This window comes from Saccoglossus kowalevskii, chromosome 14 (assembly GCF_978046115.1).
Source record: "Saccoglossus kowalevskii chromosome 14, keSacKowa6.1, whole genome shotgun sequence".
Classification (NCBI taxonomy): Eukaryota; Metazoa; Hemichordata; class Enteropneusta; family Harrimaniidae; genus Saccoglossus; species Saccoglossus kowalevskii.
The window spans coordinates 32,949,073-32,964,802 of NC_140654.1; the positions used below are offsets into that span (position 1 = coordinate 32,949,073).

The 15,730-nt window shown below is 37.7% G+C and overlaps 1 protein-coding gene across 1 annotated transcript in view; it reads left to right on the forward strand.

The window, feature by feature from the left end:
- The first annotated feature begins 9,943 nt into the window (after positions 1-9,943).
- The window catches only part of LOC100373078 (cathepsin B-like), an 80,062-nt gene continuing 74,275 nt past the window's right edge, over positions 9,944-15,730 (forward strand). Inside the window, exon 1 of the mRNA XM_085508165.1 lies at positions 9,944-10,029. The gene's annotated coding sequence lies outside the window, so the exon portion shown is untranslated. The remainder of the gene's footprint in view (positions 10,030-15,730) is intronic.

Below are 15,730 nucleotides of genomic sequence, written 5' to 3' on the forward strand. Positions count from 1 at the left end.
AAACCTCCGTCATTGATGCAAATTACACAATCTCACTAATACATTCATCATTCGCACATATACTTGTAATTTATTTTTGAAAAGAAAGACAAATCGAGTGTAGACAACGACACTACTCGGCAATGGCGTAGAACATTTTACAAAATTATCGCCATAGCAACTGGATCTAGATTAATTGTCTGGGAAGGTAAACACTCAAGAATTGTTGTCATTATTTTTTTTTTAAATATCTGACTAAATACTGTAGTCATTGAAAACATTTTTGTTTCCATGCCAACTAGATCCAGATTTCAATCAACCCCTCATTCTCGGAATAAACTGTCATGAAAATCCATATATAACGTTTTGTTGTTTTCTTGGCAAAATCTAATCAACTGACATTTGTTTTCAAGGGAAACCATCCTTTAAAACTTAGTGAGAATCAATCAATAGCCTGTTGTAGTTATAAATGAAAACACATAAAATTGCTGTTCCCATGGCAACCCGATCCACATTCCTACCGAAATCTAGCTGATTGTTTTAAAGACTTGAAAATTGTATGAGAATATATCTTCTATGAATAAAAAGAATCATTCTCGGAATTGTTGTTTCTATAGCAACCAGAACTACATTTTACCATACGCTAATAAATCAATTGGTTCATATCTGTTCCATTGCAGATGTGCTGACGCCTAATAGAACGGTTTTTGTGTTCGTGGCAATTACATTTGAAAATGTTAGTAGAATCCATCTATGATGTTTTTAGTTATTCTGTCTACAACAGACAAACGAACAACGCATGTAGGCAAAAAACTTAACTCCTTAGCATAGGTAATTACAAAATAATGGTAATATGGTAAATCAGTTTGAGTTTTACCATACTTCGAAATAATTATTACATGAACATTATTCAATCATTTTGCCGTTCCACTGACACGAAATTTCATAAACAGAAGCTCACCGTAACACCATGGTTTCTACAAATAACGAAGCACATATTGTATATGCGGAATATTGGCAATGTAATCACACGTGAACCGATCAATGTATAGCAGCGGCAAAGTGCGCTGAATACTGATTTTAAAGTGTGTGATTTTTTAAAATATTTCCTGACATTTTTTTGTATGTGAAAATTGCAAGTGCTAGTGCTGACACATAGTGCATTTTGCCACAGAAGTCATATTCATGTTTGGTACTACATGACAGGGCTGTCAACCAGGCTCGGTCAAACACAAGCGCCTGTGGACCTTAACCAAGGTTCCCCCAAAGTCGCATTCGTTAGGTGAATGAATCTCGGCCAGTGGAATTGGCCTTCCCATTGAATCTGTGGTACACTCACCCAGGGTCGGGGTTGACCTTTTGATGTTCAGCCTAAGATAGGATTTGAACTTGGGTCTACCGATCTTGAGTCTGATGCGACAACCACTATGCTATCAGTGACCGATTTAAAGTTACAGCAATAATAAGAAACCATTGTTAAAAAGTAATAACAATAATGATGCATTAATGCATTAAGGGTTAACGGTTTTGGAGGTGTTGCTGTCTTAAGTCGAGGGCAGTTTTAGTGAATTGTCCGAGTGTGATATGAAATGAGGTAAAATTGTAACTCATTGTCAGTGCAAATTGTTCATTAATTGTAAAATTATCAAAATTATTAATATGTTTCTTACATTTCTCAAATATTAATTTTCTTTGGTCATTATAAAATGGACAAGTCATGATGAAATGTTGTTCGTCTTCTATTTGTTTTTTTGTGCAAAGTTCACATACTCTTTCTTTTACAGGTGTTTTTGGTTTGGTATGTCGTCCTGTTTCTATTTTTAAATTGTGGTTGCTTAGTCGAAATTTACATAATGTTTGTCTTAGTTCAACATTTTTCAGTGATATCAAATAGTTTTTTAATTCAAATTAATTTTTAAATTTTCTGTATGTTCTCAATTTATTACCCTCTCGATAATTATTCACTACTGTTTAAATTGTTTTTCCAATTGTATTTGTAAATTTTTGTTTTCAGCAGTTATTGTTATTCTGTCGATTGCGATATACCATTTACTATTCATTTGCTTGTTTAGTATTGCTGCTTCTTTAATTAGTACGTTAGGCCAGTTTATTGCGTGGTTGTAGTATTCGATCATTTGTTTTTGTATAAATAAATGTAGCGGATATTCACCCAATTCTCCGTATATTGCCATTATGGGAGTGTTTCTCTTGATACCTAGAATAAATCTGCAGAAATGTAAATGGATATCTTCAACTTCCGATATATAAGAACTCTCATGGCCCCATATATCACTGCCATATGTCAGAATAGGTCTAGTTTCCCTATTAAAGAGAACATGGCCTTTTGACCTTTACGTTTTAAGTTTTTTATGGCTTTTTTGAATTTCCCATTTGGGCTTAAAGTGATACTAAAATAATTGATTTTTTTAACAATATCAATTTCTTTACTTTCATAGAAAAATATGTTATCTTCTAATAGACTGTTCGATTTGTTGAAAACCATAATTTTAGTTTTTTCTGTGTTGACTGATAGTCTCCCATGTTTTGTGTAGGTGGATAAGTTATCTAAACAATTTTGTAAGCTGGTCTTATTTTCTGATAAAATCACTATATCATCGGCAAATAGAAGACTGTTAATTTTACTATTTTTTAAAGAGGGAGGGTAACATGTCGGTGAGTCAAAGATTCTTGGAATGTCGTTAATAAACAGGTTGAATAGTGTAGGACTCAGGTTACAATCTTGTTTTACTCCTACTTTTGATGTAAAAGATGTTGTCAGCCCCCCCCCCCCCACCAACTTTGACTTTGTAATTCACTTTACTATACATGTCTTTTATTATTTTATTATTTATATTTTGCCTGTAATACCAGACTTTAGTAGCTTTAGAAACATGGCTTCATGTCAGACACTGTCAAACGCTTTCCTTAGATCGACAAAACATGCGTATAATTTGTTTGGTTTCTTAGTTTGCGATTCATTGTTATGCACTCCTTTGTTGTTTTGGTGTGATCGCTATGGTACAGGTACTTTGTGATTATTGTTTTGAGAATGACAAGGTTATCGGTTGTGCGGGAGCCTTTTTCAAATCCAAACTGGTTATTAGAAAGAATGTTGTTTTTGTCCAGAAATCCTGTTATTCTTTCGTTGAGTATACTTGAGAAAAGTTTCCCGAGACAGCTCGATATTGCTATGCCCCTATAGTTTGCAGGGTTTGATTTCGCACCGGATTTAAAAATTGGAACTATTAAACCAGGACTCCAGGATAATTCTGGAAATATGCTTTTGTTATATATTATATTAAACAATTTATGTACTGCGTTTAACAGATAAGGTTGGCCATTTTTTATTATTTCATTCGAGATCCCATCTTCCGCTGACGTCTTGTTATTTTTTAACTGTTTGATCGCTTTTATAATTTCGCTTTTTAGAATTGGTCTGTCAAGCTCAGTGTTATTATCTAAATGGTGTTCCAATCGATATATTTCAGAGTTTATTTCATCGTCTAAATCACTTTTATTTATGTTATACTCAGAGGATGGATTTAGTAATTTATTAAAATAGGATAACCATTCGTTAGGCGCTACCGAGTCATTTGTGTTATCAGTGTTATGCGTATTTTCCTTACCCATTTGGCGCAGCATTTTTCAAAATTTCGATGGCTCACCTTCAGAGTTTTCAAGTTCAAAAAGCCGGGATGCTGCAGTTTCTTTTTTTCTTCTTTTGATCAGTTTCTTGTAGTCTTTTTTTCGCCTTGAAGAATTTTCCACGAATAAATGGGTCTCTGGGATATTTTTTAAAAGGTTTGAAATACTTTTGATTTCTTTTTGAAGTAACCAACATTCTTGATCGAACCATGTTTTTTTCTTTTTTTCTTTTTCATATGTTTTCTTCTTTTTTGATTTTATTTTTCTCAAGCTTTTGTCTGCTAAAGACGAGATTAGAGATACAAAATCGGAAACTGCAACGGCGGGATTTTCAGAGTTATAGTCTTTATTCAGGAATTCACTGATTTCTCTGTGTTCCGCTATATGCATAACTGATAATAGGTTACTATTTCCAGCAGGGTCCAGATATATTTAACTGGTAATGCCTCTAGATTATAATTGTTTCCTTGTTGGATAGTTTTAGTATTATAGTTATTTACTTTAACTGAGAGCGTAAACGAGCAGTGATCCGAAATATGGGTAGTGTTTTGGATTTTAAAATATTGAATATTATCGTAAAACTGTTTTGAAGTTAGTGCATAGTCTACGGCGCTACTACCACGTGGTGTATGACACGTAAACTTTCCCATTGAATCTCCGACAGTACGGCCATTTAAAATAATGAGATTGCAGTTAAAACAAAGTTTGATTAAGTTTCGTCCAAATTTATTTATGCTGTATTTCGAATCAACGTCAGTATTATTTCGTTTTCTAAAATTGTCATCTACATAGTCAACGGGGACTGGTATATGTTGATTATTTTCATCATCAACTATATCATTCATGCGGCCAACACGTGCATTGAAATCGCCTACAATTAATATGTCGCCCAAGGAGGAAAATTTAGTTATGTCTTTTTCTAAATTTTGGAAAAGGTCTAAATCATTGTTTCTATAAATTGACAAGTATTCTGGAGGGATATAGATACATCCAATAAACAAGTGTTTACTTGTTGTTAATATAGACTTGTCGATTTTGCACCAAAGAAAATTATTACAAGTGCCTTTAACTACACTGATGTGTTTTTTAAACTTGTGTTTAAATAGGACAGCAACACCTCCTCTTCTCCCTTTGTTGCCGTAACTATATCGGCAGTGCAACAACCGATCTTTCGCACTTGAAGATAAAATATTGGCTTTGCCCGCTGTACGTGTCCATGTTATTAAAACAACCTATGGGCAACGTAGTCACAAGGGGAGGCTTGTGGCAATCATATTTTCTGACAAAGATACCCTGCTTGTCGCCTTCAAGCGACGAAGCTTGTCGGAATGTCTGTTTGTTTACTTCTGCAAACATCGTTAACGTAAGGTGTTTGTATTTGTTGAACTTTCTGCGTTGTTTTGCCGAACTGGTAGATTTTGCCTCACAGTCGCGTATTCGTTCTTTGTCCATAGAGCGCCACACATGTCGACTAAATTCGGAGACTGGAAGGTTGAGCGCTTCGTAAAGTCGACAGTTAAACTTTTCCATGCCGCTGTTAAAGTGTGCCACTGCCATACAAATGCCAACGTTAATACTAGACACTCCGTGGTTCTGCTCCTTTGGAACTATATTCCATATCATATGATGCAATGACTCGTTTGAGTTTTGCGTCAAACACATTTCAGTGCCCTTGAGAAGATTCACGTTCGCCAAGGCGTCAATTTCTGGTTGAAGCACTTCAACGACAGCTTTGGAGAATGGTTGCTTTATTGGCCGATAAGTGTTCTTTCCGGTTACCAGGTCTGATTGGTATTTACACCATGACTCGGCACCCGTAGGGCAGTGTTGATGTCTTGGTGATTCATACGTACTGCTATAGTGGGCAAGTATTGCTTTGGTGTTTTCGCTCATCGCCTCTGCATTCCCTTAAAAACAACCCAAAGATTGAATATTATTACATCGTAGGGAACGTATGATGTGATTATATGCTGTCATTGTTTCGGGAATGCAGTCATGTGACTAAATTCACGACGTGCTCTTACCCTTGTTATGTCGTAAAGCCATTCCGTAAAATGTTTGGATGGAATTTATAACCGATTTCGTCAAACGCCCACGACCAGTCAGGCCCTTTCCATCTGAAAAGTTCTCCCCTAAAACACAAACAAACCACAGAGAAATATGCAAATTTAAGTCAATTCGTCTTATTGGTTATCATAGTGAAGTATCAGATATGAATTTAAAAACAGTACTACTCCTATACCACCATCTTATTTTAAATAAAATAATTACTAGTAGTTCATACCTTTATGCCTCTCCACCAGCCTACGAAGTCTCGTCCCCATTCGTTTTTGAACGTGGCCTATACATTCCTCTTTTCTCACCTCGATGTCGTCATACGTGTTTTTGACAGAGTGATAAGCGGTGCTGTCCCCGTCACCTACAAATGTTGTATACCTAAAAACAAAATAACAGGTTTTTTTCACAATTCACGACACTGAGGTACGTCAACTAAAACACGTATGGTACATTGTAATTCTTACCTGAAATTATACTTTTCTAGGGACCTCTCAAATATAGTTTGAGTTCCATAAGGTTCCATCTGTTTTGAAGATCCTTCGTAATTCGCTTGACACTTGGGCTCGTGGTTTAGATACCATTCCATGTACTCTGGTCCCGATTTAGGACCATCCCATTTCTCACATTCACTGCAATGATTCACCATAACATGTGAATCAATGACCTTTCCTACAAAAAACACAAACATAACGATGACACACAATAATATAATTATTAGAAAATAATTACGACACAAACAACCTAAATAACAAATAACCTAAATTACTGTTCTGAACAAGACAACAGACAGAGAACGTTTTATTTAAAAACGTCACAAAACCTTCTCGCTACCTTAAATAAAGTGTTTCCACGGAGCACTAAATCAACCCAAGTCTCGAGAAACATGCGATCATTCGTCTGATGTTGGGTAAATTGATTATAAATAATTTCCATTTTTCTCACACAACACAAACAGGCGAAACATCAAAGGACTGGTTTTCAATGTGTAATGAAGCATTTTGTACGTAAATTACGACGATAATGCACTTACCCGTGTCTATAGATATTGCCGTCACGAGTCCTCCTTTTGCCGTGAAACCTCTTGAACTCCACGAACCATCTACGGAGACAGCTATATCTATTGGGTTTTCTAAATCCTCTTCCTCCTCTAAACCAAGTTTCAGCTGCCGGATTTCTTCAGCGGCATCTTGAAACTCTTCCTCAAGCTTTGCCCTTGCCATTTCTAAAATGCTTTCAACGTGTTTTTTGTAACATGTTCCAGAAATCGGAGACGGCAAACCCATGTAACTGCTGAATTTTCTCAGCGCACGACGTCCCTTTCCTATCCCTCTGGCGGCAATGACAGACTGTCGATTAACGTTGAAAATGTGGCCGTTTTTTGGGGAACTTGGGAAAGTTTCTGACAGACGGCTGCAGCTAGAACATTGAAAGAACAAATTGCTGCCCCAGCCGTGTCGAGAAGTTGTGTCTTCGACAAGACGCATGTGCCCCTCGTTGCATCCGCTGCACACAGAAACGGTACTGCTGGCCTTATTTATGTGCCTGATATCGATGAGCAACAGATTTCCCGTACTCGCTTCCTCGTCGTCGTCGGATGTATCGGTGTCGTCATCAGTAGCGTAATTAAATATTTTTCGGGTGGAGGCGGATAATTCAACCTCATCGTCGAATTCAAACCACTCGGGCGGTTGGTTATAATAAGACCCCGCACTACTGAGTTGCAGAATCTTCTTTGCCTCGTCTGTCATCGGCGTCTTCGCTCTCCTTTTCCTCGGCATTGCGTTAGTAAATAGGTTAGTAAAATATAATATTGAATAAGAAAATAAAACGAAATAAAAAAAGCGATTTAAAAGAATGTTGTGCAAAGTTATGAGCGTGTTTCTCGAACGAAGTCTAGACTGATAATAACGCTGACAATGGAAGCTTAGATAAACACGCATTGTTTGCGAAAGGAAGCTTATCACCCGTTATATCAGAATCGTCAACAACAGAGTATGCACATAAGATGTTATCACGTAATCCGTCCTAAACATACGCATTGTGCAAATATCCGCGAAACGGCAGCCGTAGTTATTTGTGCTAGCATTTGAAACATCAATTTGAGCAGCGTCTTACCCGAATTTTGCTATTTTGAAAAGCTGGGATAATGTGTCAATGTCTGAAGTAAACGTTTTTTCGATTTTTGAAAAATCAAGAAAAAAACGAAAATTTCCCTTCTCGCTACCTTAACTGATTGAAGAAACTCGTCTCATTTCAAAATCGAGTAACACTCCTATGTTCCCATGTGATAACTTCCAAACAATGAAAACATGAAAATATCACTGTACTCCTATTATGAACTGGAACCTAGAATTTCGATTCCACCGCGATACTTAGCTGTGATACTTGCGGGAACGCATGTAGATACTGAATTTGCTCTGATAAAAAACGGATGCTTTAATTTGTACATGGATGTAACACAAATGTAAACTTGACATAACACTGTGTCTCACCCACATACTCGAATTGTGAGGTTAAATGTAGGCTCAGTTGTTTTGACATGTGCAAGTATCCTTTTACTGACTCGTGTACAATATTTGTACCACAAATTTGAACTCAACTTAGTTGATTACTTTAGTTAAGGCGGTGGTCGTCGCGCAGCTCATGCTTGAAATGCATGTAAACAAACGATGTATTGTACGCGTTGTATACGTCGCTATGAGTAGGAAATCTCTCTTTCCGTAGATGGAAACACGGAACGAACATTGCCTGAAAAAAATGTAAAGTGACAGAAAACTGGGCACTGAGTGCTCATATTCGTAAACGTAATTTAACACTTCGTGCCGAATACGAGGGCCTAACACATTTTTTGAATGAACCTATATATTGAAAATGTCAACCTCTATGTAAAGCACATCTCAATAATTATTGAATGATAGAGTATGAAGAACACAGTCTGGTCCCTAGACCTTATTGTGAACAACATATTATTATATTATATACCGTGCTGGATTACGGAATGTATGAATGCTTTAGGAATGAATGGCCGCCTGTCTGCCAACCCTTTCAACTCACCCCTGTACACTGTCATGTGAGCTTACACTTTTAAAGGGCGGCAGTTATCGTGCCGCGTCCTGTTCGACATGGGACTCAGAGCGACGTATACGACGCGTGTAAAATACATTGTTTACTTACATGAAATTCGAACACGCGCTGCGCGACGACTACCGCGCTTTAACAAAGCATTGGCTTCATTTTTTAAAACATCTTCTGTTTTCGAAAACTTATGTTTACGTTCACAACGGTGAACAGATCAGATCATAGCATGCCAGTGCAAATCATCCATAACAATGATTGTCATGGCAACAGAGGTGAAAATATTTATTTTTGCATATATTATATTCTACCAAAGGCTCAATTCTTCATAAATTTTATACAGTTTATTTATGAGAGTAGCTTATACAGGTTATTTATAAAGGGGGGGGGGGCAAGGGTTATTTTCGGTCAACGTAATTACAATATTTTTTTGTTCGTACAACGTAAATTGAAAAAATAAGTTCCGTAATTCTGTAATCACAGGCTAGACGTACAACGTAGTCAATCAAATATTTTTTTCGTACACTGTAAAAATGGGTCATTTTTCTCGGTACGTACAAGAATTTACATCCAAACAAAAACGTCGTAAAGAATAATCAAGGGAAATTTCATTTTCGAAACTGTAAAACGACTAAATGACACAATTCACTCCAAAATTCAATTTTCAGTGTAAACTGTAAAAACGTCTTTTTTTCCTTGTAAATTGTAATAAGCAATTTTTATTTCCCGTAAAACTGTACCAGCTACCCCCCTTGCCTCCCCTCTTTATAACCTGTTGAACGCAAATGTGTAATTCAACGACAAAAATAAACATCTTTTTTATTTATTTGACTGTTGTCAAGATATGGATCATATAGTTTTTTTTATTGTTTTCACCATGCTTCTTTTCGATTATTTATGTACAGCCTTGCTAAATCTTGCTAGGCATTCAAAAGAGAGAATGTTTGTATCTGTTTTCTATATTTTAAAATCGTTTTTGAGTATGTTCCACTATTCACAATGCTCCGAAATATTAACACTATCTAGTCAAGACTGTTTGGATAATAAAAAACAAAAAAACAACAACAACAACAAAAAAAAAACCGCCCAAGTGCCCACAACCTGCATCTGCACCAACCTGCGCCAGGTCAGCCGTTCTGACATTGCTACAAGCACATGACATACCACGTGACTATTCATCACATGATCAAATAGCGTCGAGGAAATAAAACACTTGGTAACTCTCTTGAAGTAGAAGTGAGAAAACCATAGATATTATTCACAGTTGTCAAGGTAACATTACATTCGTTAACTTAGTTCTTATTTTACAACTTCTAGACCCGCACATGCATGGTGAAACGGTCGGTCTCTCCGCTTTTGTTGTGTACGAGTACATGCCATAATACTGGGTAGGGTCATTCCAGTTTTTGTCCACCCCCTACGGATGGTTCAATTCCGAGAGGTTTCATTTTTTGAATATTTTTGACTCCCAAATGGGAGTCTTTGCAGTTAGTGTGTCTGTCTGTTTGTCTGTGTGTGTGTGTGTCTGTGTGTGTGTGTGTCTGTGTGTGTGTCTGTCTGTGTGTGTGTGTCTGTGTCTCTGTGTGTCTGTGTGTGTGTCTGTCTGTGTGTGTGTGTCTGTGTCTCTGTGTGTCTGTGTGTGTGTCTGTGTGTCTGTGTCTGTGTCTGTGTCTGTGTCTGTCTGTCTGTCTGTCTGTGTGTCTGTCTGTCTGTCTGTCTGTCTGTCTGTCTGTCTGTCTGTGTGTGTGTGTGTGTGTGTGTGTGTGTGTGTGCGTGCGTGCGTGCGTGCGTGCGTGCGTGCGTGCGTGCGCGCGCGCGCGTACGTGCGCGTGTGCGTGTGCGTGTGCGCGTGCTCATGTGTGCTTGTGTGCGTGCGTGCCTGCCACTGCTATCTCAAGAACCATACATCGGTTTTTGATGAAACTTGGTGCATAGATGCTCTGGGCCAATGCGCAGATTTGATTACGTTTTGGTAAAAATCCATGCTCGTTAATTACCTAATTTGCATGATAATTAGCTATTTTTTAGCTGTTCTATGACTGTTCCACTGATATCTAAAGAACCACTCATTGGATTTTGATGAAACTTGGTACATAGATGCTCTGAACATATGCGCAGATTTGATTAGTTTTTGGTAAAAATCCGTGCATATTAATTACCTAATTTGCATGATAATTATCTATTTTTTAGCGGTTCCATGACTTTTCCACTGATATCTAAACAACCACTCATTGGATTTTGATGAAACTTGGTACATAGATTTTCTGAACTAATTTTGATTAGTTTTTGGTAATAATCCGTGGATACTAATTACCTAATTTGCATAATGATTAGTCAATTTTCGGTTTTTCCACTGATATCTCAAGTACTAATCATCACATTTCAATGAAACTTGGTACATAGATGTCATATGACACTGCACAGACCTGATAGTTTTTATGGTAATATCAGTACATGTAATTACCTAATTTGCATAATTAATTAATTTTCAGCTTTTGATTTAAGTAGTGAGCATTACATTTCAATGAAACTTGGTACATAGATCCTTTAGGACTATGCAGAGACCTGATTAGTTTCAGGGTAAATAATTGTGCATATTAATTACCTAATTTGCATAATTAATTTTCACTTTTCTACTGATATCTAAAGTACTAATCATCACATTTCAATGAATCTAAAATTATGCAGAGACCCAATTAGTTTTTGGTAAATATTTGTGCATATTAATCACCTAATTTGCATAATTAACCAATTTCCAACTTTCACACTGATATCTCAGGTACTACTGTAAAAACCCTCAAATAAGAGCCACTTTGTAACACTTTCATTTCTGGGTGGTGCTTATTTGAGGTAACATGTTGACAACCCTGTAGCCAGTGGCTCTTAAACCAAGGTCATCAAACTTTTTCAATGTGAAATAGGGAAGGGGATAGGCAAACACACACACAACCAAAACAGACAAGTAATTATTAATGATGTATCATTGCAATTAATTTATTCTGTAAAAATACTGTTATGGGAATAACAAATGTCAAATAAATACGACGATTCGACGTTTCATCGACAATGTGTAGCAATGCCTGAAGTCACGTTTCACTGACAATGCGTAGCGATGCCTGAAGTCGGATTTGGTAGCACTCTCAGTGTCTGACCCAACACTCGAATCACTTGTACAATTGTTTACCAAGTTTGGTACGGCAAACTTTTTTCTTGAAAACTAGGAATAACTTGCGTGGCTGTGGCTGGCGTGGTGGTTGATTTGGTGACAATATAAAATAGTTTCGGATAGAATTGATCTGACCAGCAGTGACAGGAGAGGACATACTAGCAAAGGAAGCATGGAACGAATGATAAAAATGATGCCCAATCACTTGTATTTAAGGCAAAAACAATAAATAAAAACACGTTTTTCTATAGATTTGTACAGCTTGGGTACTTGGGCATTGTTTTAATTGCGCTAGACGTCTGACAGTACAGCTTTGGTTTATATTTCCTGTTTCATAATCAAGCCAGCTTATAATGATATTCACGTACTTCACAGTCCACGCAAACAGGGTCAAACTATAGCCCCACCCCTATATAACCAAATACGAAACGATACCGAGAAAGTAACAATTACATGTATTAAAAATAATTTCCTGTGACCAATCGGAGAGACGAAATCATTCACGAAAGCCCAGGCCTGTTACAAGGCATTTTCTGATTGGTACCAGTTCAGATTATTTTCAATTCTCACAAATAGCTAATTTAAATATTTGGGTCAGGCGGGTCACGTAGACTTCACTTTGCTGTAAGACAAGTTGATCGCACAAGTTTGTGGAACTAATCCATTCGACTTCAATTTTGATTATTTTCGGCAAGAGAGTCCTCTCCAAACTAATGCAGTTATTTTGTTACTTCCCTGAACATTTTGTCTCGAATCATCCAAAAACGAACGTCTCAAATAAAATGCAAAAAATAACCCAAAATCACGATCAGCGAGAGTGGGCTGCGTAATCATTACATTCTCACAGTCGGAGCTACGTCACGATCCCTCAAACGTTGCCATGACCGGATTAACACCTCTGTTTTCCCCCACGCTAACCAAATTCCCCCCACGCTAAGGAAAAAATCTTTTGTTTTCTGCTGACTTCCTGTTCCGGTCCGTCTGTGAGAATGTATTTTCGATACCTCCGATTTTCCGATACATACTCATCCTCACTCGAATCTTCACTCACATTATCACCATACTCATCTGTTACGTCATGTTTTTCATTACCACTTTTTGTGTGTACATCTTTCACCAGGCTTCGGGAGTCTAAAAGTTCACCTCTATGCACGGTTTTTCTTGGTCCATCTCCATCTAGTGGTTCTACCACATACATGTAGGTGTTGCCTCCAGTAATAATAATAAAGATAATTTATTGCATCCTTAGAAATACAGTGTTTCCATCAGTTTATAGCAACAAAAGTAAGAATCCAATCGCTTCACCACCTTATGGGGTGTAGAGTTCCATGCGTCTTGTATTTTGTTGCGACCTTTAACACTTCTATTGCGTAAAAAAACTCTCGCGCCAATTGGTAGATCAGTGTTTTTTGCATCTCTATCATTTCTAACTTTCCTTCGCAACACTTCTTTCTCGCTTTTCTCGGACGCTTTCTCAAATGCACCCATCAATCGTTCATGATGCTTGGAAATCCAATCCTCAACTTGACCATTTCCAATGTCATCACTGTTTTCTGTGCCAAGAACATGGTCAACAGGGAGAACAGGCTCTCTACCAAAGAACAAATGATGTGGATAATACCCAGTTTTCAATGTGAAATAGGGAAGGGGATAGGCAAACACACACACAACCAAAACAGACAAGTAATTATTAATGATGTATCATTGCAATTAATTTATTCTGTAAAAATACTGTTATGGGAATAACAAATGTCAAATAAATACGACGATTCGACGTTTCATCGACAATGTGTAGCAATGCCTGAAGTCACGTTTCACTGACAATGCGTAGCGATGCCTGAAGTCGGATTTGGTAGCACTCTCAGTGTCTGACCCAACACTCGAATCACTTGTACAATTGTTTACCAAGTTTGGTACGGCAAACTTTTTTCTTGAAAACTAGGAATAACTTGCGTGGCTGTGGCTGGCGTGGTGGTTGATTTGGTGACAATATAAAATAGTTTCGGATAGAATTGATCTGACCAGCAGTGACAGGAGAGGACATACTTGCAAAGGAAGCATGGAACGAATGATAAAAATGATGCCCAATCACTTGTATTTAAGGCAAAAACAATAAATAAAAACACGTTTTTCTATAGATTTGTACAGCTTGGGTACTTGGGCATTGTTTTAATTGCGCTAGACGTCTGACAGTACAGCTTTGGTTTATATTTCCTGTTTCATAATCAAGCCAGCTTATAATGATATTCACGTACTTCACAGTCCACGCAAACAGGGTCAAACTATAGCCCCACCCCTATATAACCAAATACGAAACGATACCGAGAAAGTAACAATTACATGTATTAAAAATAATTTCCTGTGACCAATCGGAGAGACGAAATCATTCACGAAAGCCCAGGCCTGTTACAAGGCATTTTCTGATTGGTACCAGTTCAGATTATTTTCAATTCTCACAAATAGCTAATTTAAATATTTGGGTCAGGCGGGTCACGTAGACTTCACTTTGCTGTAAGACAAGTTGATCGCACAAGTTTGTGGAACTAATCCATTCGACTTCAATTTTGATTATTTTCGGCAAGAGAGTCCTCTCCAAACTAATGCCAGTTATTTTGTTACTTCCCTGAACATTTTGTCTCGAATCATCCAAAAACGAACGTCTCAAATAAAATGCAAAAAATAACCCAAAATCACGATCAGCGAGAGTGGGCTGCGTAATCATTACATTCTCACAGTCGGAGCTACGTCACGATCCCTCAAACGTTGCCATGACCGGATTAACACCTCTGTTTTCCCCCACGCTAACCAAATTCCCCCCACGCTAAGGAAAAAATCTTTTGTTTTCTGCTGACTTCCTGTTCCGGTCCGTCTGTGAGAATGTATTTTCGATACCTCCGATTTTCCGATACATACTCATCCTCACTCGAATCTTCACTCACATTATCACCATACTCATCTGTTACGTCATGTTTTTCATTACCACTTTTTGTGTGTACATCTTTCACCAGGCTTCGGGAGTCTAAAAGTTCACCTCTATGCACGGTTTTTCTTGGTCCATCTCCATCTAGTGGTTCTACCACATACATGTAGGTGTTGCCTCCAGTATCCAATTGCTTCACCACCTTATGGGGTGTAGAGTTCCATGCGTCTTGTATTTTGTTGCGACCTTTAACACTTCTATTGCGTAAAAAAACTCTCGCGCCAATTGGTAGATCAGTGTTTTTTGCATCTCTATCATTTCTAACTTTCCTTCGCAACACTTCTTTCTCGCTTTTCTCGGACGCTTTCTCAAATGCACCCATCAATCGTTCATGATGCTTGGAAATCCAATCCTCAACTTGACCATTTCCAATGTCATCACTGTTTTCTGTGCCAAGAACATGGTCAACAGGGAGAACAGGCTCTCTACCAAAGAACAAATGATGTGGATAATACCCAGTTGAGGAATGTGGAGTACAGTTATAGGCGTAAATGATTTCGGGTAACAACTCAGGCCATCAACGCTTTCTCTCTGGAGGAAGAGTGCGGAGTCTATCATGTAATGTCCTATTGAATCTTTCACATTGGCCATTACCCTCTGGATGGTAGGGAGTAGTCCTACTCTTCGCAATTCCATAAAGTGCACACAACGCCTGTATAATTTTACTTTCGAAATTGCGACCTTGATCGCTGTGGATTCTGTGTGGAACTCCAAACCTCAAGAACCAATCTCGAACTAACACATGAGCAACTGTACTGGCTTTCTGGTCACGCGTAGGAATTGCTTGGGTGAATTTCGTAAATACATCTGTTAATACCAATACATTT